The sequence below is a fragment of the Zonotrichia leucophrys genome, chromosome 7 (genome assembly GCF_028769735.1).
Source record: "Zonotrichia leucophrys gambelii isolate GWCS_2022_RI chromosome 7, RI_Zleu_2.0, whole genome shotgun sequence".
NCBI classification, from domain to species: domain Eukaryota; kingdom Metazoa; phylum Chordata; class Aves; order Passeriformes; family Passerellidae; genus Zonotrichia; species Zonotrichia leucophrys.
The window spans coordinates 23385746-23409089 of record NC_088177.1 but is presented as its reverse complement, the minus strand read 5'-3'; positions in this window follow the sequence as shown (position 1 = coordinate 23409089).

Sequence of the window (23344 nt, the reverse complement as noted above, 5' to 3'; positions counted from 1 at the left end):
ATATTTTAACATGTTCTCAAACCAATTTCTTTCCCATATGCATTCCACGTAGCAAAACTCAGCACTCTTAGATTGTATGTGCATTTTCTGCTGTTCTCAAAGCTTTTTGCTGTACTTGTAAGTCATGATCATTGTACAGAGTGGAATGAACAGGGTTCAATTGCTGATTCCTATGGGAAGCAGCTTCTTTCCGACTGTTAACAACCAATAACTCTGGTGAGCCTGATTTCTGGAGAGTGTCTCTGCCTTTGCTTTTTCAACCAGTTACTTATGCAGAGCATCTGTGTAATGGGACTTTTCCAGACCTGTACAAACACTTCAACATCTCCACCTTGAATACTTGTTGTTGCGATTTTAATCAACACCTTGTCATGCGGAATCAAATTTTAAAGGATCTAAATAAAAACCGCAAGTTAATTGTTCAAATTATCAGCCAAGCAACCCTGCTCATCTAATAAGAAAGGTATATCTGTATTTCTACCCCCTTCATTGGGTTAATGGTGATTCAATATATTTAGAGCTGGAAGCTACTTCTCTAAGCTTGAACATTTGAATGAAAAATGGGCAATTCAGCTACATCTCCCTTGGCAAAACAATCCATTTAATCAGTGTTATAGTTTGTATCTAAACAGTGGGTTTAATCGGAGTGTCCATCCACTAATTCTAAATAGGAGGAAGTAGCAGGAGTAGAAAAGGGAGTGAGAATCATTGTATCATTGCTGAGTCAGTTTATTTCCTGTAGCTATCCATCATAGCAGGAGAAGCAGTAGGCAGATGCACACTTACTCCAGAGGAGATTACCTTTTTCCCTGGGGATTCCAGTGTTGGATGCAGACAACACCTGCTCCAGCACTCCAAAAAAGGTTTAGTATTTTCTTTTGTTCCTTTCTGTAAAAATGTGCAACTACTTTGTGCAACGATATGATAATATCTTCTGAAAGATACTATGGGCTTGAAACTGAAATTATGAGTTTCAGTGACAAGTGAAATAACAGTGGCTCGACATTTACAGGCAGTTTGGTTAAATGGATATGATGGTATCTTCTTGTCCTGCACAAACACAGACCAGGCTTGTGAATAAGGGATTTCAGTACTGGTCTTCTGTTTTGAAAGTCTTTCTACTGCATCCAGCAGCTCTGATCCCACATTGGATATGGGGATGCTATGGAGCGCCACCGTTATCAGCAAACAGAGCTGCACACACACACACACACACACACACACACTCTCATGCACCACATTATTATCTGTTTCTCTGACACTGTAACGAAAACGTCAGAAAACCTAAAAGCAATATTCTTAAACTGACTTGCTCTATTCATCTAACTGGATCTAAAGCTTGCTGTCATTCAGTAGTCAACCCACAGAACTGCTTGTCTTTTCCTATGATATCTGAAGAAACAGTCCAAGTACCATACTTTACAAAAGTGCCTGTGAAGTGAATCCTGTCCCAAAAACCCAAAAAGTCTAAGATTTGGCCATCTGGCCATTAACTAAAGAGGTACAAATGTATTACTTAATAAAAAATTTCTAGCAGAACAAACTGTTGGTAAAGGAAGAAATTCAGCTGAATTTCATGGAAGTTGCATCACAAAGATTTTCAGAAATGCTTGAAAAATTTCAACTGAAAATTTCTTTGATATTTTTACTCACAAGAAATAGGATTCAGTATATATGTGGAAATGATGACTAATAGTTGGTCACTTTAAATGGTAACAATATACACTGTACACAGTCATAACCTGCTTCAGCAAAATATGAGAGCTTGTTTGAAGTCAGTGGAGATACTTACATTGAAGTTTTAAGCACATCTTTATGAAAGCTTTTAAAGAAGCATAAATGTTTAAGTTCATACCATCAATGAAATGATGAAATCAAAGACAAGAACATTTTATATGAGTGCATGTTTGTGTATACATACGTAAATATGTGCATGCAAATACACCCATATATTTATACATGTGTAAGCATACACAAACCTTTAATTATAGGACATAAAAACACTTGGTGGATAACATTAAGAATCATGACATCTCTATGGACAAAGTGTTATTCCCATTGAATATGTTGATTTTTGAGTTTTCCTGGAAATACTCCTTATGAATGTTTGCTTTTTTCAAGGCAGATAATAAGGATAGCCATGGCATGTCAAAACAAAGGTAGCCTGGTATTCTGTTTCCAGCAAAAGCCAAAAAGATGTGCTTAGGGAAGAGTATAATGTAATGAAAGCCTTTGTAGAACCTATATTTATATTACCAGAAACAAATCCTGATACAATCAGTGCTCCCAAATTCTATTTTCCTCAGAACATAATATTCATTTATACATAGCATTCAGTATTAAAACAATGCACAAATTTAAATATCTGCAGCAAAATTTCTAACTAAATTTTCAGAATGTTTAATTTGTATCTGGGGATCTGTTATGCAGTCCATATCTCCTCTGAGATTGGACAAATATCTCTTAATAAATGGATTTTAATATAATAAAAATCTATAGTTTAAGACAATATTTGGGGAGAACACATTCATATTCACAGTTACACAACTGATACAAAGACTCACATCATAAATCTGACCTCATAAATGCAATGAAAAAAAAATCAGATGAAACTTCAGTTGCATTTTCCTTGTTTTTTTAGATTTCCTAAAGAAAGATAACCTACTTTTGCATGAGTATTTAAATCAAAGCCCATTATTGTCAAGCTTCCCTCAGCAAAAAGCTGCTGGGCCTATTGTTCTCAATATCCTATGGCTAGTTTCTTTTTCCTGTAAAATTAAAATGTTCTGGAAGTGGTCTCACTGTAAGTGAGTGGTTTCTTTCTCCTACAAATCAGTGCTGAAGCAATGTTTCAGCAATGCTAGGAAAGCATTTGGCTGATGATACTGTGATTTAAATGAGACTTTAAAACTGAAAGTCACTGCCAATCTGAAACACTTCAAAATCAAAGAAATTAAACTTTTATTTTCAAAGGCTTTGTATCAAGCTTCAAAATAACTCCTACTTTCATATCACATTCTGCAACACAAATAACTTGTCCTATATACTCCTGTTTTTACCTCTGCTCAAAAATGCATCCACAGGCATTTACTACTGGCTTTTGCTCTATGTTAGTCTGTCAACCCAATGACCCCAAAGGTGAATACAAACATAAACTGTTGTCTGCTTAAGTTCCTTATATATTGTCCAGCACTATTTAAAGAGGTATAAAAATAAAATTAATCTAACCTACTGAATCTAACCTATTGTTCTGGTGTCTAAAGGTGTTTCTTCATTCTAAAGCACACGTTCCTGACATTCAAGAACAGTTAAATGAGAGTTCTGATTCTCTGATGTTATTTTTGTCAGAAAAGCAACAAAAATTTAAAATAAATATTACCTTTCCTGTAACATCAAATTTAATATTAATGTTACAGACAAGATGGAGTCCTTTGCTTTTTAGCAAATACTGTATTGTAACCATTAAAAAAGGAACTGGGGGAAGGGGAAGACTGTTAAAAAATTGGAGTCAGAAACATGCCATGAGCTAATGAATACATTTTGCAACTATGTGCTATTGGCTTTCCCTTTAAAAAAAAGGATCAATACAGCAATCCAGGTGAATATTTTCTAACATAACTACATTTTGACTTTGTGTTTCTTGTTTTGTAAAGGTTAAATCAGAGTGTAAAAAGAAAATTTAATAACATGAAGAGTTTCTTTTTCTCCTTTGCTTTCTGTAAGAAATGAAAGTGTACAGCATTCACACAAAAGTGAACCTTGCCACTTGATGATGCCAAATGTCCAATAATGATATGTTTATTCACGTAGGTTTGCTTTGATATCATCAGAATTGGATGATATGATCAAAGGGGAAATAATTAGCATCTTAACTGATCAGAGCACAATGATAGGACAGTGGAAAGCCATGAAATTGGATTGGATTCAAGCTGAGAATTGTTTTACTGTGGAAGTGTAGTGATCTCTAGAGACCACTCTTCAATTGAAAATGATTTTCCTGTTTATAAATATACACCACTTGAGGCTTGGTTGTTGGGGTTTTTTTTCAAATTTATTATCTTTTGAAAATTGTCTTGGCTCCCAGGAGTTACTGAACTTATTTTAAATGGCAGCTTTCTCTTAAAATTGAAATACAAATGCATTTGCAATTAGGTAGTTTTATTCCCTTTCTGACTTCAACAATTAAAAATGGAAACAGGCATTTCATTGATATGATTTAGAATTTTAATCCTACAGTACCAAGGCATCAATTTGCTACAAAAACAAATCTTATTATGCAAAACGTGAGTGTTAACCACCAGGAAATAACCAATTTTACATCACAGCTGTTGAATATTTCCTTTAAAAATATAGAAAAACCCCTTCCATTATTACACATCTGTAAAGATGTTCTATGTCCTTTCATTAAAATAGTTCAGTAGGCAATGAAAAATATATTCTTGGATACTATTGGACAGATTCTGAGCCTAGCTAGAGTGCTGACTGTATAGGTGTGCAACATAATCATCATATCCTGTTATTCTTGCTCAAAGAAAAGGAAGAATAAAAGTTGTCCAGTCATTTGATCTCAACATTTCTATCATTTCCCATAAAATATTCCATCCTAGCCACTTACTAGTCCAATTAACTACAGGTGCACTAGCTTGTAGATGGAATAAACAATTGCTTTGCAGCTTAGAGATAATTAAGAAATGGGGCTTCAGATCTTAAGAGAAACATACAAATGCATTTTCTGCACATAGCTTGTGCCTGAAAAAATGTGTATATATTACAATAAGGTGTTGAAGTAGGAGAATCTGCATTCACAATGTGTGGATCCAGAGACAGAGTTGGTCCAAGTCACCTGAATACTCAGCAAACTCTGAAGTTTACCCTCTCTGGGACTCCCAGGAGGAGAACACAAGCCTTAAAAGCAGACAGACCCTCTAGTGTCTTGTAAAGAGCTGAAAGGATCTTGTTTTCACAAACATTCAAAAAAAAGAGTGCACATGCTCATTCATAGAATTAATTGCACATTATTAATGCTTCAGGAAACACCTACTAGAGAAATGCCCAGTGGAAATAATGATTTTGATTTTTAACTGTTAATATTTTTTCCACAAGACTCTATTTTCTTCATATTCACACACCTAATAACCACAGTGAATGAAATTCAACATCAATTTACATCCTGCACTAATCTCTTGAATCAGACAAGTTCCAGACCTGTTGTTACTGAACATGGCCAGCAGAGTTCCACACATTTGTTGCATCCAGGACAGATACAACCATCAGTCTATTAACAGCTCCTGCAAGCCACATTCATGCAACATTTAGCCACTACAAGCAGACAGATAAAAGCAACTGTTTGACCCAAATGTCCTTTGTGAGTTAAGTTTTGGATAGAAACATTTCCTCACATTGTGTCTGTGGTTGCTTGAAATAAATAGATTTTTTTACAGTTTTTGTATGCATACAGAAAATCAATTAAACAGAAGCCAAATAGAAATAAAATCTACATGCCGTTTCAAAAACCAGCTTTAATTTCACCAACAATGAACAGTTGTCATGAGAGAGTCTACAGGTAGCAGTCACATTGATAAAACATGATACACACAGACAGACCCAGCTGTTATTCAGTGAAAAGTATCATCCCCATCCCTTAGCAGCTGAACAAGGCTTTGAGCTTGCAAGTCCACCACAAAACTAAAGCAAAAGTCACTGTAACACCTAGAAACATCCTGAAAGCAAAGAGAATGACAATTTCAAGAGGGAATATGAGAGGATGATGAGAACTGGAAGAAAAGAGCTTTGGATAAATTGTTCCACAGGGTTCCTATCTGACTGCACAGTTTGGAGCTGCTCTGTGGTAGAATTTTTATAGATTTTTTAGACTGTTTCATTCACTGCAGAAGGGTGCAGGTGTATTTTCAATGTGAAGTTACAGTGAAAATTCATGTGCAGTGCAACTTCAGCACATTAGAGTCCAGCCACTATGATTGTCACCATTTTTCATTTTAGTGAGCCTGATCGAATGTGACCAGAATGTGATCAGAACTCAATCTGATATTTCCAGAAATACCTTCAAGACCTCACAAGTCATCTCAAATCAGGTTGTCTACTTAATATGATTAAAGTTTTCCATGATACAAATAGCCACTTTAATGATGCCTGGGTTGATGTTTCATAAAGCTTTCCTCTACTATTTGGCATTGCTTTTTTCAGATATTTTTTACTATCTTTGCCACAACCAGAAGTATATGTTACATTATGTGGGCTGACCTATGTAATTAAAAGAATTAAAAATTAGTAAAAACAGAAGAGATGATTTCCTGAAACCTGTCCTACAGAATTAGAAGCTATTATTGACTTATACACTCCTTACACATTGGGCAAGTAACTCAAAGGAATTTTTTTAAGTTATCACCAAATGTGTGTTCTTCATGCATGACAGGAATAATTGAAATCAATGGGGACAGGAATCCTAAAGTGCCACTATATTACTAGTGCTATTATGCAATACAGATACTCAGAAAAAAACAAGACAATACTGTCAAGCCATGTTCCTAGAACTAGTAGATTCTTTTGATTCTTGTTTCTATATGTCTCCATTTTGCATCTGTAAACTGACTAATGGTCCTTTATCTTCCAAAAGTCTGGTTAGAACAAATTACTATGAATATCACCACTGTAATAGCAAAGAATGCTGTGGAAAGCTCAGGAGGGAATTGGGGTTCAAATAAAAAATTTTAGTAATGTGCAGAAAATAAGCGTGCCTATTGAACGGGAAGAAATTAAAATTTCTTCTTGGCTGAGTGTAAAGTAACAGTGATTTAGAGTCAGCTGTTAAGAGGAAGAAGTCCCAGGAGGTGGAAAGATAGTGCAAAACCACCTTGTGAGGATAAAAGGACACACCTTTGGAATGTAAGGATCACCGACTGCAGGCTTTCGGCTTTTCCTTTCAAAGGCAAACTTTTAAAAATCAAGTGAAAACTGAAAGAAGTACACACAAAGTTTCATTTTTAACAAGAAAACACCACACACAAAACCACTTTGCCTTTTTAGAGATGGGACTTCCAGCTGTGTCTTTTTCAGGCTAGGTTTTTTCCATGTTTTGTACATGTGTATTTCTACAAAATACTGCCTATTGACCAAAACTGACACTTAGATGCAGTTTCTACCTATTCTTGAAAACTTGCCAGAAAAACTGAAGCTAGACAAAAATCTCCTTCAAAACAGAATATGGCCTGTAGGATTTGGTGTTAGGCAACCAAATATTTTTTCATGCATTACTTCAATAGCTCTAAGTACCTTTTGCATCAACCTGCTGAAAAAAAATAACTGCTACACAAACTCTTATGTGACAGTGAAGTCAAGATGGGAGAATCTAGAATCCTAGTACTATATCTAGCAGAAAACCAGAAATCTTGTCTCCCCTCTGCCCCACGGACTTTGCTCATCTCCCGGCTTCCTTCCCTCAGCTTTTCCATCTGGCTGCATGATCCCTGACTCCTCCTTCCTAGCAGCTCTGGCACTTATTATTTGATGCCCCATCAAGGCCATCCAACTATTGGCAACACACAATTCCTCGTCAGAAGTGATCCTGAATTACAGAGACATGGATAAGCACTTTAACTGATACAAAGGAAGCATTAGAAAATCCCACAGAAGCAGGGAAAAAGGAAGCTGCCATGGGGCTCAGGAGGACAACATGTCCCTTTTGAGAGGGAACTGCTATGCCAGGTCCTGCTTCTGGCATTACTCCTCTTCCCACTGGTGTTAACGAGCAGGGTGGGCTGATTCTACCAAAATCTCCTACTGTTAGGCCAATCCCCATCATTTTTTCTGCACAGGTGAAATTCAGATGTGTATAGAAATGTAATTATTTTATTATTAATTGTGCTAATAATTCAAATCAAAAGAAAGAAAACCTAAAGCTAAGCTCCAAGAGAAATAAAACATTATGAACAGAGTTTGGCTTCTGTTTTCTTTATCACTTTTTTTTTTCCAAGCAAGTTCACATCAAAACTCCTGTTTCTTGTAAAGGATTATGGCTTTGTTTGTACAAGCAACTGAGCTACAGTCTTTACTAAAAAACAGATGAAAATCCTCCCACATTTTAGGATAATCCATTTCCTGCTCAACCGCAGCAGAGGACCCAGTAGGAAGGCAGGGGAACTGCAAGTCCTTTGAAATCAGTATTAACCCTGTTGCTCATCCAAATAAAAAATGCTCTCTCTACATTATCATAGAAACAGATATTTTGCTTTTTTTTCTCTCTGAATTTCTAGAAATCATTCTGTTTTGTATTAAGATTACATCCAACTTCCATTAGCCTAGAAAGTATCACGTTTTTACATTACATTTGCGTATATATTTATATATACATATATATATATTTGCATACAAAAATTCAATTTTATACATTTATTTTACTTTCTGTACACATACACACAGAAATCTAATTAAAAAAATACTTAAGACTATTCCTAAAATGTAGACACTCATTTAGGACAAGAAATAATGAGCTGCATTGCTTACAAAGGCTCCTATGACACAACAGACAACAGTTTCATTAAATCTTGCCTCCAGTGACTAAACAATCTGCAGACAAGTTTAGTCATTTCATAGCTCTTGATTTTGGAGCTGTGAGCAGAGCTTCCCAGTCATGCAGAGCCAGATGGGGTTTTTAACCAAATGCAGTGTGAAAATGGATGTCGCAAAACATTACTGAATGAATCAGCAAATTCTAATTTTACAGTAGCAGAGACTGAATGGCAAAATAAATAAAGGCAGCATAAATAAATAAATGTGTTGCTATTTACATGATCAGTGGGAGAAAGCATAGAAAAATAATTTAGCTTAGTATAATTATTTTGAAAGCCACAGCAAATTGCACATTGCAATTAGTACTGGCCTTAAATTCTTAGTGTTTTCCCCTCATTGCTAGTAAAAACTGCTGCTATTATTTTAGTGGAGGATGCTTGGGGTAATTAATACATCTTAAATATACCAAAAAAGTATGCATCATGTAGATAATGTTCTTTTTTTGTTGTTTTTAAATCAAGAAAACTAGGTATAGACAAGAAAAAAATTCTATCATTTAATTTGCTTGGTGCCTTCTTTGCCTCACGTTTCTCATAGTTTTTCACATTTTTTCTCAGCAGCAGATATGAGACAAAACACGTATGATGTTCAATAACCAGATCAGATTTGTTTCAGTCACTAAAGCTCCTGAATGAATGAGTCAACACACAGAATAAAAAACAAATGCCAAATGGATTAAAAGGCACCAAGGAAAACGCCATCTGCACCTGAAGCAGCTGGTGCACTCACCACACTACATCACTCAAACACTACTGGAAAAAAGCCACTGGAAATGATCGTGTCCCAGACAGATGTAAGCACAAGGGACTGAATGGAGCTGGATCATCAGTGTATCAAGGCAACTTCTGAATAGTATTCAGTAATCTTTTCTTGGTTATTCAATTGGATACATCAAAGCCACAGGGTGTGGTGGGTAAAACAACAACTACTAGTCATTGCGGAAGTCTATTCACAAATTCTTTCAGAGGAAGGTCTGTCAGTGCTAGTGTTTGCATAACAGCACAAGACATAAGAATATGGGGCTGTGGAAACTGCCTCAATAAGGTGACTGTGATAAACGGCAGAACATGGACAGCAGACTAAATGTCCAATAGAGCAAAGAGGAAAATAATTATAAACAACAAATACTTATGGTTAGATGAGAATCACATCATTAAGCTTGGCAATGATGTGATTTTTTTTCAATAAGATTTTTTTTCAGAATTATATTTCTGGGTAATTAAAGATTCAAATAATTTAAATAATCTCAAACACCACTGTTGCTAATTTATTATTGCATTTTTTGTGAAAATTATTTAAATCAAATTCTCTCTATATGACACCGATAGGAGGGAGTAGGTGGGGTGCCCCTCATTGTAAAGCTTTTTCTTTTCTGCTTGGCAGCTTGGAATCAACAGTGGTTTAGATTTAGTACTTATTGTAAATATGATTATGCTTTTTTTTGCCAGATTTTTATTGTTTTACTTGTTTTATCTTTTATTCTTCAACCACAAAAAAAAGGCTATTTGTACTAAAAATATTACCTTCTCTAAAAGGAAAGGCTTTTCTTCAAATATTTTGTGTTGGAAATAAAATTAAATGATCTTTTATTATGAATAAAACAAGTCTAAAAAGGTACCTATAAAAATATGAGGAGGAAAAATACTAAAAGAAGACAAAGTTTTTATTCTCTCTTGACAATAGTACATTATGAAGGTAGTCACTAAGAGTTGTAAATTATGACTTGCTAGATCAACTCTGCTAAGTATTTCTAACTTCTTTTACCTGGAAATCTATTTCATTAAAACTGCTGTATTTCTTAAAACCTGTAACTATTATTTACTGAAGTATTCTAGATTTCATTAGTATCTCATAATAATTACACATAAAGAAATGTATTATTAAAATAAAAGTCCAAGTCACATCATATTTCCACACCTAAAACAAGGTTATTTACAGCAAATAGGAAATACTGAAGACATGGTGATTCCACATTGATTTTTTTTAAAATATCTCAACCTCAAGTAATAGGTAAAACATTATTTTACACGTTTGATGTTTGAGCATAAACTCAGAATTCTCATGGCTGATAAGAATTTCTTCTGACTATACATGTCTTCCAGCTTAAGAACTCACAGTACTTTAATTAAATTTTTCTAGAGCCCTTCAAGGCAAAGTACTATTACTTCAGCCTTCACTGATGGCATGGAAAACACATACACATCAATGGGGCACCTAAAATAATTCATACATACAAACTCACTCTTCCAGCTGGAGTCTCTTGGCTGGACCAGAGTTGATTCAACTGGATGCAGGCCCATTCACTACATAAGAAGGGCAGTGATTAACTCTACCAAAGTGTTTGGCCATCTTAGCCTATAACAATGACATTAGGACATTCATTAAAATATGTGAGCAGGATAAATCTCCCATTAAGGCATCCAATTTGGCTGGCTGTTTTGTGGAACTTCCTAATCGGCCATGCTTGTGATTTTACAACAATTTGTTTAGAAGTGAATGTAAGCTGACACATCCAATTTGTACACAGAGGAAAGCTGATCTGGATACAGATCTACTGCAAAGTACTGCAAAATACAGTACCTCATTTGTTTTGAGCTATTTTTCTGATTCTATTTTTACTCGCTATGATTTACCACCAGTATCCTCTGGGCGATAGTTAAGGAAACAGATGCTGGGAATCTCTGTCCCTTCAGTTCCTGAGAGGAGAGGTCTGACTCACACTTGTTCCCAGTCTCTCCTTTGTACTCACACATGCAAAGGGGTGGTTGTGTGAAACTTAAATTACTGCTCGATTTCCAGTTTCTCATTGCCAGTTTCCTCAAAGTTTCCACTTACGTATTTTACAGCTTCACCAATTTCATTTGAACAGCATTTTATTACACATTTCCCTTTCCAAAACCTAAACTGCATGTTCCCAGGATAAAGTTAAATTCTTTTATTTTGAAGTGTTCTATTTATTTGGGATTTTCCAATGAAACTGGATAGAAAGAAAATTTTAAAATCCAAAGACAAAGTTAAAATTAATTTTTAACAGATGTTTTTGTCTGAATTTTTCCTCCATCAGTTTGAACAAATGCATATATAGAACATATATAGACCTAGTGAACAAAATTAAATGCAGCCCATTCCTGTTTATGAGGCAATCATGGAACTTTCCATTGTCTGTGTGCAGATATGAAAAGGCTTGCTGGCTTTCACTGATAGACTGCAGTATTCAGCAGGGTGCAGGAAGAACTGGATTGAAGGTATGGGCAAGACAACAGAAGTGTCCCCCCTGGCTGAGAAAAGGGACATTTCATGACATAAAATGCAATTTTATTATTTTGGATTTTTATTTTTATTATTTTAAAAATGTTCTAAACACATCTTATAGCAATGAAAGAGTTAAATGGCACACTTGGTTGCATTCATAGAAAACTTTTATTTGACTAGAATTAAAATCATAGAACAGTTCAGAGAAGAGGTCCAGTGTCATTTAGCAGTAAGTTACCCTGGCTGAGTTTCTAGGAGAAATAGTCACAATATAATTAATCTGGTGGAACAGCTGAATACACAGACTGCAATTAATTTTGCTCTGAATATTAAAGTTCTAAAGTATTTGAAAAGAAATTGTATCGGTCAATAGATTTTTGAATTATGTAGGTTGTGGGCAATAAAGCAAATCATTGTTGCTATTGTAAAACTTGTTTAAATCAACTGAATTATTACAGTCAATCCACATACTTAATAAATCTGCACTACTATTCATTTATATTAAAAAAAAAAAAACCAGATTCACATTTCAACTTCTAACTAAAGAGGCAAGAAAAGTTTTAAATAAACCATCAGACCACTCTCAATAAACTGAACAAATGGGGAGCATTTACTGTTTCCTTGTTCAGCATGTTAAAAGCATATGAGAACAGTGCATAACTAATACCCATATATCAGAAACTCTCTTCTTGATTATGCAGAGATATAGGCAGTATCTCTTTAACAGTTTCTTTCAGGAAATATTTCTCCAATAAGAGCTGGACATTTAAGCAGATGGTCACTGCACAAGAAACAGTTGAACAGTGGCACCCAGAGGTGAAAAGTGTACTGCTCCTGAAGAGATTTCATTTATTGTAACCTGTTTCTCATCTTTTCCTTTTGTCATTCCCATATTTTCTTTACCAAGTAACAAATGCCAAAAAATAAATGCTGCAATTTGGATGAACATCCTCCGGAGTTAAAAAACAACTCGTCTTTGTAGCAACTATCATAGCTGGGAACACATTTTAGAAACACATTTTTCATACATATTTTCTCTAAAAAAGAATGGGATAAAAATAACCATGGAAAAAACCATATTGTTAGATGCATCTCCTTAGATGGAATTCTGAAGCCATAAGGTCTTGTACTCTCCCTAAATTGACTAGCTGAAATTATTGTGCAGGATTATAACAGGAACCCAAGCATAAAAATTGCTGGATTTTAGAAAAAAATCTTGGGATCACAGTAAAAATAGAGTAATAGCTGACACAAGATGTCCAAACTATCTCAGATGCCTTGACTTCAGATGTATAGTAAAAACTACTGTATCATTTTCATAAAAGCATCAGGCTGAGAGCAAAATCCCTCAATGAAAACCTCCCTGTGCTCCTTTGCCAAAATCTAGCTCTAGATAAATTAAAATATTCATTATAAACCTGCCAGCTATTTATTTCATGAAAACTTTAAATAAATATAAAGCGGCCCAGCATCAGTCCTAGGAAGGCCAAATAAAATGAGCCCATTGATTTTTAATTAGAAAGGCCATACTTCAGCAATTTGCGATGTGTGCCTGCACCTTTCAGTTAGAGCAGGACTCTGTACCTAGGCTGAGCTGCAGCGAATCACACCCACACTCTCTAAGGGTGCTCAAAACAACAACTTAACAGACCATAATAGGCAAGTATCTGCTCAAATGAGATGACAGGAAGTGCACAAAATGTTTCTGATTATATTCCCTAGTAGCAAGACCTTTTGTCTGCTTTGCTCTTCATGCTAGTTGTTAAAAGTATTGTTATTGTTATCATCATAGTTATAACCATCATTATTTATTATCATGTAAGGAGCAGCTGTAATGTGGTGGGCAAAATGTGAACTTTACCTTTCTGTCTGTGCATTTCGAGCCCAGACATAAGGAAGGAGTTTTCACAAACTTCAGATAGAGGCAAATGTTCCTAAAATTATATCTATAACCACTGAGTTCGGGATTGTAGTTAGACTCTAATCCATACAAAACCCAACTGAATTCAACTTATAACAGTTTATAGATGTGGACATTTCTCCACATCTGCGTTTCAAGCAGGATTTTAAACAATTATTTGAAAGAAAATTATGGCTATGTTCCAAATTGATATCCTTCCTCTCCCCATCACTCCTTCATTTTCCTATCTCTTTATTAGGATTTCAACTATTGGTAGGAAATGGTAGCTGCAAAGGCTGCAAGGCAGGCTCGCTGCCATGGAGCTACGTGGGGGATTGAAGAGGCAGCAGCACGGCTCTCCGTACAGCAAACCCGTAATGATGGCCAGTAAATGATCATATAATAGGAATAGTAGGGAGTGACGCTGAGTTTACGGCATATTTTATCCCGGCTGAGCGCCGCTCGTCAATCCCGCCGCAGCCTCAGCTCCCGCCCTGCAGCCGGCGGGGCGGGGCGGCGCCCCCTGGCGGCCAAGGCGCGCAGGGAAGGGGAAGGGCCGCGCCCCGGCCCGGTGAGCGGAGGGAGCGGGACCCGCCGGGCACCGACACGGGGCACCGACACGGGGCACCGACACGGGGCACCGACACGGGGCACCGACACGGGGCACCGACACGGGGCACCGACACGGGGCACCGACACGGGGCACCGATCGCCAGGGACTTCGGGGGCCGTGTACAGTTTGCTGCTTGCGAGAAGTCCTAAATAAAGGCACCGTTCGAATTCCTCATGAGCATCAGCACTAGATCAGCTCAACGCTAACGCTTCATAGAGAATGGACTGTAGTTATTTTTCCGTGTTACATTCACTTTTGCCTCAGGCGTCCAGGAAATGTTTCAGTGATCCTAATTACAATGATGTTTGGCTGCTTCTTCTGATCAATTTATGGTATTCTCATAGACAGGCAAAGATTTGGCTACATCGGTTTTAGATTTTTGGTTCTAGTTCGCAGAAAACGTCATCTGAGAAGAGATCTATTCCCTCTGAAACAAATGTCACTTAAACGCATGGCTAGAAATGTAAAACTTAATAACAATTTTTAGAGCACAGTTTCTCTTCCAAGATTATGCTGTAAAGAAGGTGTAAAAATAAATAACACTTACCAGCAGCCAATAAATAAAGGAAACATTTTAATTCCATAAAAATACATTGAAAGAGGAGAAACTTTTTTGGAGCAGCAAAATAGAAAATCAGTATGTACTTCCTTCCAAAAGCACAGAATTTTCTGTGTTCTATAGAAATACAAGTGTGATATATGGGTAGGGGGGAAAAAGCAACACACAACAAAATAAAATAAGAAGAGTAAAATAAATCAAAACATCAGTTTACTCCCACTGATAACACACAGAAACATTGAAACAGAAGTTAATATTCTTGTTTCAACATCTGCATGAAGATAAGTACAGTGCAGGAGAGGGAGAGGAGGATTCACTGTTCTTTTCAGACACCCCTTTACAATAGACTGCTTTTTAAAAAACTGTCAAAGAAAACGACATTGCTTTAACCATTCCTGCCATACCTGCAGCACCCACACTGACATTCTCACTCATCCTGCTCCCCAGATCCCACAATGGTATCACTGAAAAGACCAGCTCATATTTAACTGCATGTGTTATGCTCTCAGCCCAAACACACATTTTTCTGTTTTGTAAACACTGCAGCTTATTCTGCTTGGCTGAGGTGGTCCAAGAAGAAAACAGATCTATAGTTTTGCATTAGGGGGTTAAACATGAAAAATTACTCTTGCGAATTTTCCTTTCATAATCTTATCTGCTCCTTATGTGTGCAGCAGGAAGAAAATGTTCTCACTCTCTTTCACATAGACCCCAAAGGCCTTACCCACAGAGCCAATGTGCAGCCCAAACTTCTGCTCTTGTCAATGAAACACAGAAAGCATTCATGGGCTGCACAGACCAAACATGGAACAGATTTCCATCATTTCTGGCAAACTAAACTGCCAAACAATCTAATCAATGGTCTATTTATCTAATCTAATTTCCCACCACTCTGGGGGCATATATAGGAGCTTCCTTGAAGTACAGTTCTAGAGTAAGCTATCCAGCTTGGCACAGCAGTTGGCAAATCTCCCCCTAAGCATTACAGATCATATGCCCCTTAAAACACTGAATCAAATATGCCTGTGAATGTCATTAATCCTACTGTTGGTCATTACCTTGTTTAAAAGTTAAAGCAAGACATTTAGTTTTCCATTAAAAACTAAATATTTTTCCTGAGAAAACAGTTGATAAAACGGAACTCTGCAAGAAGTTCACCCAGACAAAATACCTCACATTGTGTATGCAGGGCACAGAACAGACCTGGCTATGCCCAGCACATGTGAAGACAACATTTCCATTTCTAACTTCAGTGTCTCTATGATTACAAGGTTATAGAACACTTAAAAAAATTTATTTGACATAGTTAAACTATAGCAGCATCATATGTCCTAATTAAATGCTATGTTTGGACATATATGCGTTTTATAGTAAGTAAGACAATTTTACATGTTTTGTTACTATTTACAAAAACATATTAAGCAAAGATCATTACATAAACTCTACAATTGTAATTTGAATCTACATTGGTAGATTCTTAGACTATGCATTATGTAAATTCATATTATTTAGTAGAATTAAATTCATATTACTTAGTAAAATTAAATGAGAGAAGTCAGTGTGCTGCCCATCTGATTTTAACTAACCAATACACTTATCAAAATGACAGTATTATTTTCATAGCTGCCTGAATGTAAAACTTAAGTTCTGTTTGATATATTATAATGTTTATATTAATCCTTTTAGACATTTGCTGCCTTTTACCCCATAGGTGATCTCTGCAAAGTGTGTTGAGTGATTTATTAAGGTCTGACCCAGCAAAGTGCAGAGAAGGCTCACATCCCAATGACTTCAGGAATGAGCTTCTCCATGAACCTTCTAGGATCAAGCTCTGAGGATTCAGCAATTTTTTGGGGCTGTGGTTTTGTTCAGATTCTTCTGTGCTAACTTGCTTTATCATGCTTTCATTTCGTACTGAGGTCAAATAACAGCTCTATCCAAACCCCTCTTTCTGTGCAAAATTTCCGTTAAGTCAATGTGAGTTCAAGTAGTAAAGGAATGCAGTCATGAGTAAAAAATTTGTCACAATTAAATGTTACATCGCAAAGTTTACTTAGGGATTTTGTGCTACACAGATTTCACAATCTAGACCTGAAAAAATACAGCTATCATAGTTAATAGTTAATAAAGAAAATATAGCCAAAATATTTCCACTATAATGAGTAGTTTGTGCACTAAAACGAATATTCACCAGTCCTATCTGCATTTCTTTCTTGAAAATTTTCCTCTACTACAAAGCAACATGTAAATGATTCAATGTAAATGTAAATAAATCAATGGAGAAATACTGGAAAATTTAAATCAATAGTAGTTATTTTACTAATAAAAAGAAAACCCATTGTTCTAATTTCTCTTGTACCGTTTGTCCTTATAGTCCCGAATTTTCTCTTTTTTCCTTGATATTTTCAAACCTGTCTGTTAAGTAACTGTGGTCATGAATGTCCAAAAGGCATTTGAAAGGATCCAGAAGATTTATTTGCTTATGACTGAACTGATTGATTCAATAAAATACTATTTTTTTAAAAAATATATACTGTGTTTTAGAACACAATGTAAGAGCACTCAGTATTATAACAGGTAGCCTAATTTGAACACGAGTAAAAAGACAGCACAGCATTCTTAAATTCTGGGAAAAAAAAAAGTGTTGTTCTTTCAGTTGTGTCTCTGCTAACAATTTGGAAGCATCCATTGTACTACTACCGCAGTGTTATTGAGCTAGTTTTATTAAGGCAAATTTATAGCAATGTTAGAAATTAATACCACTCTTATTTCCTCCACTGCCTGGCTTTATTGAATGCCATGGGGCATATTAATCAGTAAAGCCAAGTAGTGCATGAAATAAAAGTATAAATTAACCTGTAACATGAATGTAAAAGGAGGCTTAATAAAATAGAAATAAATAACACTTAATGATAATCAACCCCGCCTGGCTTAATCAAGCACAGAGTGCAATAATGCTATCACCAAAAAAAGTATTTAAACAAAGTTTAAATCACGATGCAAACAACATCATTTACAAAGTAATACTTATTTCACTGTATTGTTTAAACACACATAAGATTGTATAAAGACCCCCACCTTTCTACCCTGACACCTCTTCATGTAAAATTCGTGCCAACTTTGGGAGCGGGCCTAAGATACAATGCCCACGAATGGGAGAATGATTTCTGCGCATTTTTGCATTTAGATGTAGCTGAAAAAGAAGACTTTGCATACACCCAAAATGTATCTCCCAATATCAGCTGTGATCAGAACAGTCCTTTCAAGCCTATTCCACACAGGTGAACTGCACACAATGTGTATAGTGATTTATTAAGGGCCTGACCTTGCAAGTGTGTGAAGTCATTTTAACCTGTACTTAAATTTATGCTGTGGTTTTTCTAAAGGCAGCATGCTCTGAAGTATAACTGAAGGGGGTTTTAAGGGAAAGTATCTTCTTTACAGGGTACAAAAAAACTCAGCACAAATAATTACTCTCAGTACACAAAATGATCTAGGCAAATCTTTGCAAAATCAAAGATAATTTTGTAATCAAAAACCAGTTGACAGCTTAGCTTTTCCCCACAGTTACTGAAATTCCAGCACACAGATATTTGCTCACATTCTCATCTATAATGACCACATATATGAAAATACAGGCATTTACAGAAACAATAGGGAAAAATGGCCAAAATCTGTCAGTACCATAAAACACCAGTGTGTCTGCTCCCTCTGCTGGCTCTGCCGCAAAGCTAACAGGAACGCCTGCTGTGATCGCTCTGCTACAACAACGCACACAAAGGTGAAACACCTCTGCTGGAAACACGCAGCAACACGGAGACAGGTAAGCTGAGAAATTCTGTATGAGTGACAGCACACATCGCAATATCGACATGATAATAAAGAAAGGTTGTTGCAAATACAAGTGTACACTACATTGCCGTTCATCACATCCCAACTGTGACATCATTATGAAGAGGTACTAATATCAGATATAGCCAATATTTAACAGATACAGTGAGCCACACTTGAGACACTATTTGGGTGGTGGAACTAGTCTTAATTTAATTATTTTACATATTCAAATTGAACAAAACAGAGCTGCAGACTGGTTACATCTAGGAGTATCCAGTCTCTAACAGAAATGGTTAAGGATCATATTTTGCAGAAAATGTAATGACACTGAACAGGAGGCAAGCTTAACATTTAGTCCAAGTGAGGTCCCCATACTCTCGGATGATGTTTGCTAGGAGTTCTGGCAGCTAATGAGTTGAACCATCTGTAGCAGTTTCCTGACAGATGTGGCCAACTCCCATACCAGGCACTCCATCTTCCCACACAGAGCTCCACTGCCAGCATTGCAAGGCAAGGCAGAAATGGCGCCCCAGGTACTCAAACGGGGGAGCTCTTTGGAAATAATAAAGCACCTGGAAGGTTGGTGCTTTTGTGGGCCTTGTGTTTGGGGTTTGTGTGGTTTTGTCTGCTTGTGGTTTTTATTGCCAAAGGGCTTTTGAAACACATTTCTCTTGATTTCAAAATTATTCTGACACTTTTTCCCCACTTCATCAGCCATGGTAGCACATTCTGCTCCAACTCCAACACAACATCAGTGGATTTAAAGGAATTATTTGACAGCTCAATTTAGACAGGGTTTTTTTGAAGTTTGGGGTTTTTTGTAAATTAGGTTTCATGCTTAAACTCTGGATTTTCCCAAGTCCACTAAACTTAATGTATCATACAGATTTTTAAATACAAAAGTTTCATAGACTTTTATGAGATGCACAAGGGTATCTGGTGTAGAATCCACTAAATGTATATTATTTCAGTGCTGTACTAACAAGACATGTTCTAGACCAATAAAGAATGCAAACTGCTAAATTTATATCTTATATCCAGTAATAGTATGAAAAATAAACTTTAAAATAACCTTAAAATTGTGTTAAAAATAATCTTTTTGTATATTTTTTGTCTTCCCTACAAATTATTAGTTTAGGACGAGAAATGCATTTGGTGTCTAATACCATGATAGCTAGACTGTCAGTTCAAATGAATGTATCAACATAATAAATATTGGTTCTTATGTTTGTCACAGAACTCCACATTATTCTGTTTGGAAGTCAAATGCGTTGGCAATTTAATTTCAGTGCTGACATCGCTTTATACATTATTTCAAATAAGCAGCTTTTTTTTTTTTAATTACAGTGGAGTTACAATAAAATAAAATAAAAATGATGGTTTCGTTATGCACTGATACTATGTTTATAGACACTTGTTTAATTTAAAGCACAAAAAGAGAAAAGTTAGCCTGTAGAATGCCATTTGTTGATCTCAAACTCAAAGTGTGTACCTTATCTGTGACTGTTGCAGCTGGGCAACACACAATATGTTCTTTAAAAAACTAAAACCTTATTTATTGAATCTGAAGTTATGTAAATGTTAAAAGACTATCAATTTGCAGAATAAATTGAACAATTAAAGTAATTAGTTAGGCAACAACATTAAATACATATTATAAAACCCAGAGTTAAGAAATCAGTGAAAATTCATATTTGCATTTTAATATTTTAAGGGATATAGGTTTTTTCCCACTGAAATAATCCCTACAGTATAAATTAAAGCAACTGTGTAGCAACAGCACAGGAGAAAAAGGAGAAAGTACGCACGTGTCACAAACACACTGGAAAGGAAAGGGGACTATGCATGATGAAACTATGACAGTATATTTCAAGTTAATATTTTAAGTACCTCTTTTAAATAAATTGCTTCTGTGTCTAACTGAGTTGATTCCATCTCACAAAAATCATCCAGTTTTCTTCATTCCCTTGGATTAGAAACATCCCTGTATTTTTCCACCAGTGTAGTCACATGTACTAGAGTGGAAGGAAGACGGTGGCAGCTCTGCTTGCTGCTGGCAGCTGTCACTAACACAGATCTATCTTCACAAATATTATTACAAGTGTGTTCATCTGAGGTGTCCTTATTCACAAGAGCTGACCTTCATGGCTATGTCTGACATTTAAAAAGAAAAGTTCTGCTTTACAGCCTTCCGTGTGCCTTCAGGTATAAATTACTTGAAGAGTATTAGTAATAATAATTGATTTTAACAGTAAGTAATAGAGTTATAAACAGCTCCTACTATTTAATGAAAGAAATGCTTCACTTTCTGGTTTTATTTATTAGTATTCAAGAGCCTTCCACAACCTCACCGAGATTGGTTATTGCTTAATTAAACTAGAAAAGATGACCTGTCAATGACTCCTTGTTAGAAAGAAAAATAAGTTATTTTTTACATTTCTTTACAAATGTTCTTAAGGGTAGCTTATTTTTTTTTCTGTTGTGAGCTTATATGAACAGACAGCGCATAATGAATAATGAATTGTTTGAAATTTCCTCTCATGTTAATAAAACATAGGACTTTTTTTCATCTTAGTAGGGTATATCAGCTAAATAAATAGAATCAATTAAGAGTTTTGCCCAGCATTGGCCACACTAAAGCTCTCCTTAATTTGCACAAGTGAATCAATTGCAGAAACCTTCTAACCATCTTTCTGCTGCTCACAATTAAAGTCCACTGCATTTTTTAAGAAATTCAGATTTCCAGCAAAGCAAAAGAGCACCTACAGGTTCATAATGCATAAAAAGTGATGCTCACACGTGAAAAACTAAGGATTAAAACTAAGGCTTCGGTGGCAAATGCTCTGATGAATGATATAATTACTCCATCAATAATGGCAGGAAGGTTTCAAATAACAGTACCCAACTAAATCCAGCTATACAATTTTAGCAGTGGCTCATTTTATTTTACGTTTTTTTGGTCACAAGGTACTGATAACTGACAAATAAAACTTAATGTCATGTTATCATGATGCAAATAAAAATATACCGTACACTTAGATAAATGTTACACTTGAGACACTGTCTATCATCTCTCACCACTAGCTGGCACCATAGCTTTAAAAATGTAGTGATGTATCTGGTTTATATCTTACTAATTAACAAGCCAGCTACCCAATTTTTAACAGAAAACAATTACTCAAAGCAAACAAGAAATATTTGGGGCTATAAACTAAAATGAGTCTGAAAGCAATATTCTCAATGATGACTGGTACGATACATCCTGCAAAGGGAAATGGATAATAGTTAACAGACTCAGGGGGTGTTTTTATTACATGAAAATAAACGGTACTGTGCACAAATGGGAGAGTCTGATATTTTTGCTGCTGGCTGGGAGACCGTAGGGGTCAATATCTTGGGTTATGAAGAGGATGAACCCCAATAAACTGCCTCCCTTACTGGGCTTTTCATCCCAAATTAACTCAGAGGCCACTTCAGGTTCACTCCCAAAGAAGCAGCTTTATTGCACCAGCTAATAAATTTCACAGAGTCTGTCTCCTTCACTGGCTTCCCTTTTCTCATTAGAGCCTGCTGCTTTCATTGTCTGCTGGCTGGATACAGATGCCCTAAGAGGCAGGGCCCTGGTTTCCATTCTCTGACTGCAGCGGTTCTGACATTGCCATCGACTTCACTGCCACGTTCTGCTCCAATTCTTTCACACCAGCTGCTGCGGGCTGACCTGACACATGCGCTGCGACATGAACTCACACACCCAGGCCCACACAAAGGTCACAGCAGGGACTACAAGCCAGTCATTAACCACTCAGCCTCAGAAAAAGCCAAAAAAATTTCAGACAACTGTTCCAAACTGTCTATGAAATTTACATTTATTTACAGGTTGGACTGATAAATAAGAAACTGATAAATGGTCACCTAATACCAATAAGAGAGCATTGATAAATTACAAATATATAATTTTTATGGCAAATCTCTCAGCTGTGGTCTGAATAGAAGAAATACTTCCCTAATGTAAGAAAATCTTTCCTAAAAAGACAATAAAGCTTTCTCCACTATGGAACAGGTTCTGTGCAGCTGTTAATCAAATCAAAAGCCACTGTGAAAGTTAGGATATACTGGCAAGTGCATCAGTATCAGTAATGGCAGTCACCTGAAGAGAACCCAGCTACTCAGGCCTTGGCACCATTAAACAGGACAGGTCATAAAGTTACATGCATTCATTTTACAATCCTCCATAGGGCCAGAGAGAAAAGAATGTACATTTTGAAGAAAAGCACAATACATGTTACAAATCCTGCAGTCGGTTCAGTAAAATAGCTAGCTGATAGCTCTTTCCCAACAACAACCAGAAAAAAGCTATCACACATTACCTTATACTGTTAGCTAAGTAGGAAAAGCAGCATTCTAATTCTTACTCTAAAAAAGTCTCCTCCTGTGTAATTCTATAAAGACATTTTTGTCCTGCCTAACAGAGAAATGCAGAACTTTGTCTACACCTTCATTATGACCTACAGTGGTCAGATTGTGCCCTGAGCATACTGCAGCAGCACTCTCAGGCCAGTCTGCAGCCCGCTGCAAGCACTGCACCTCCATGCAGCGAGAG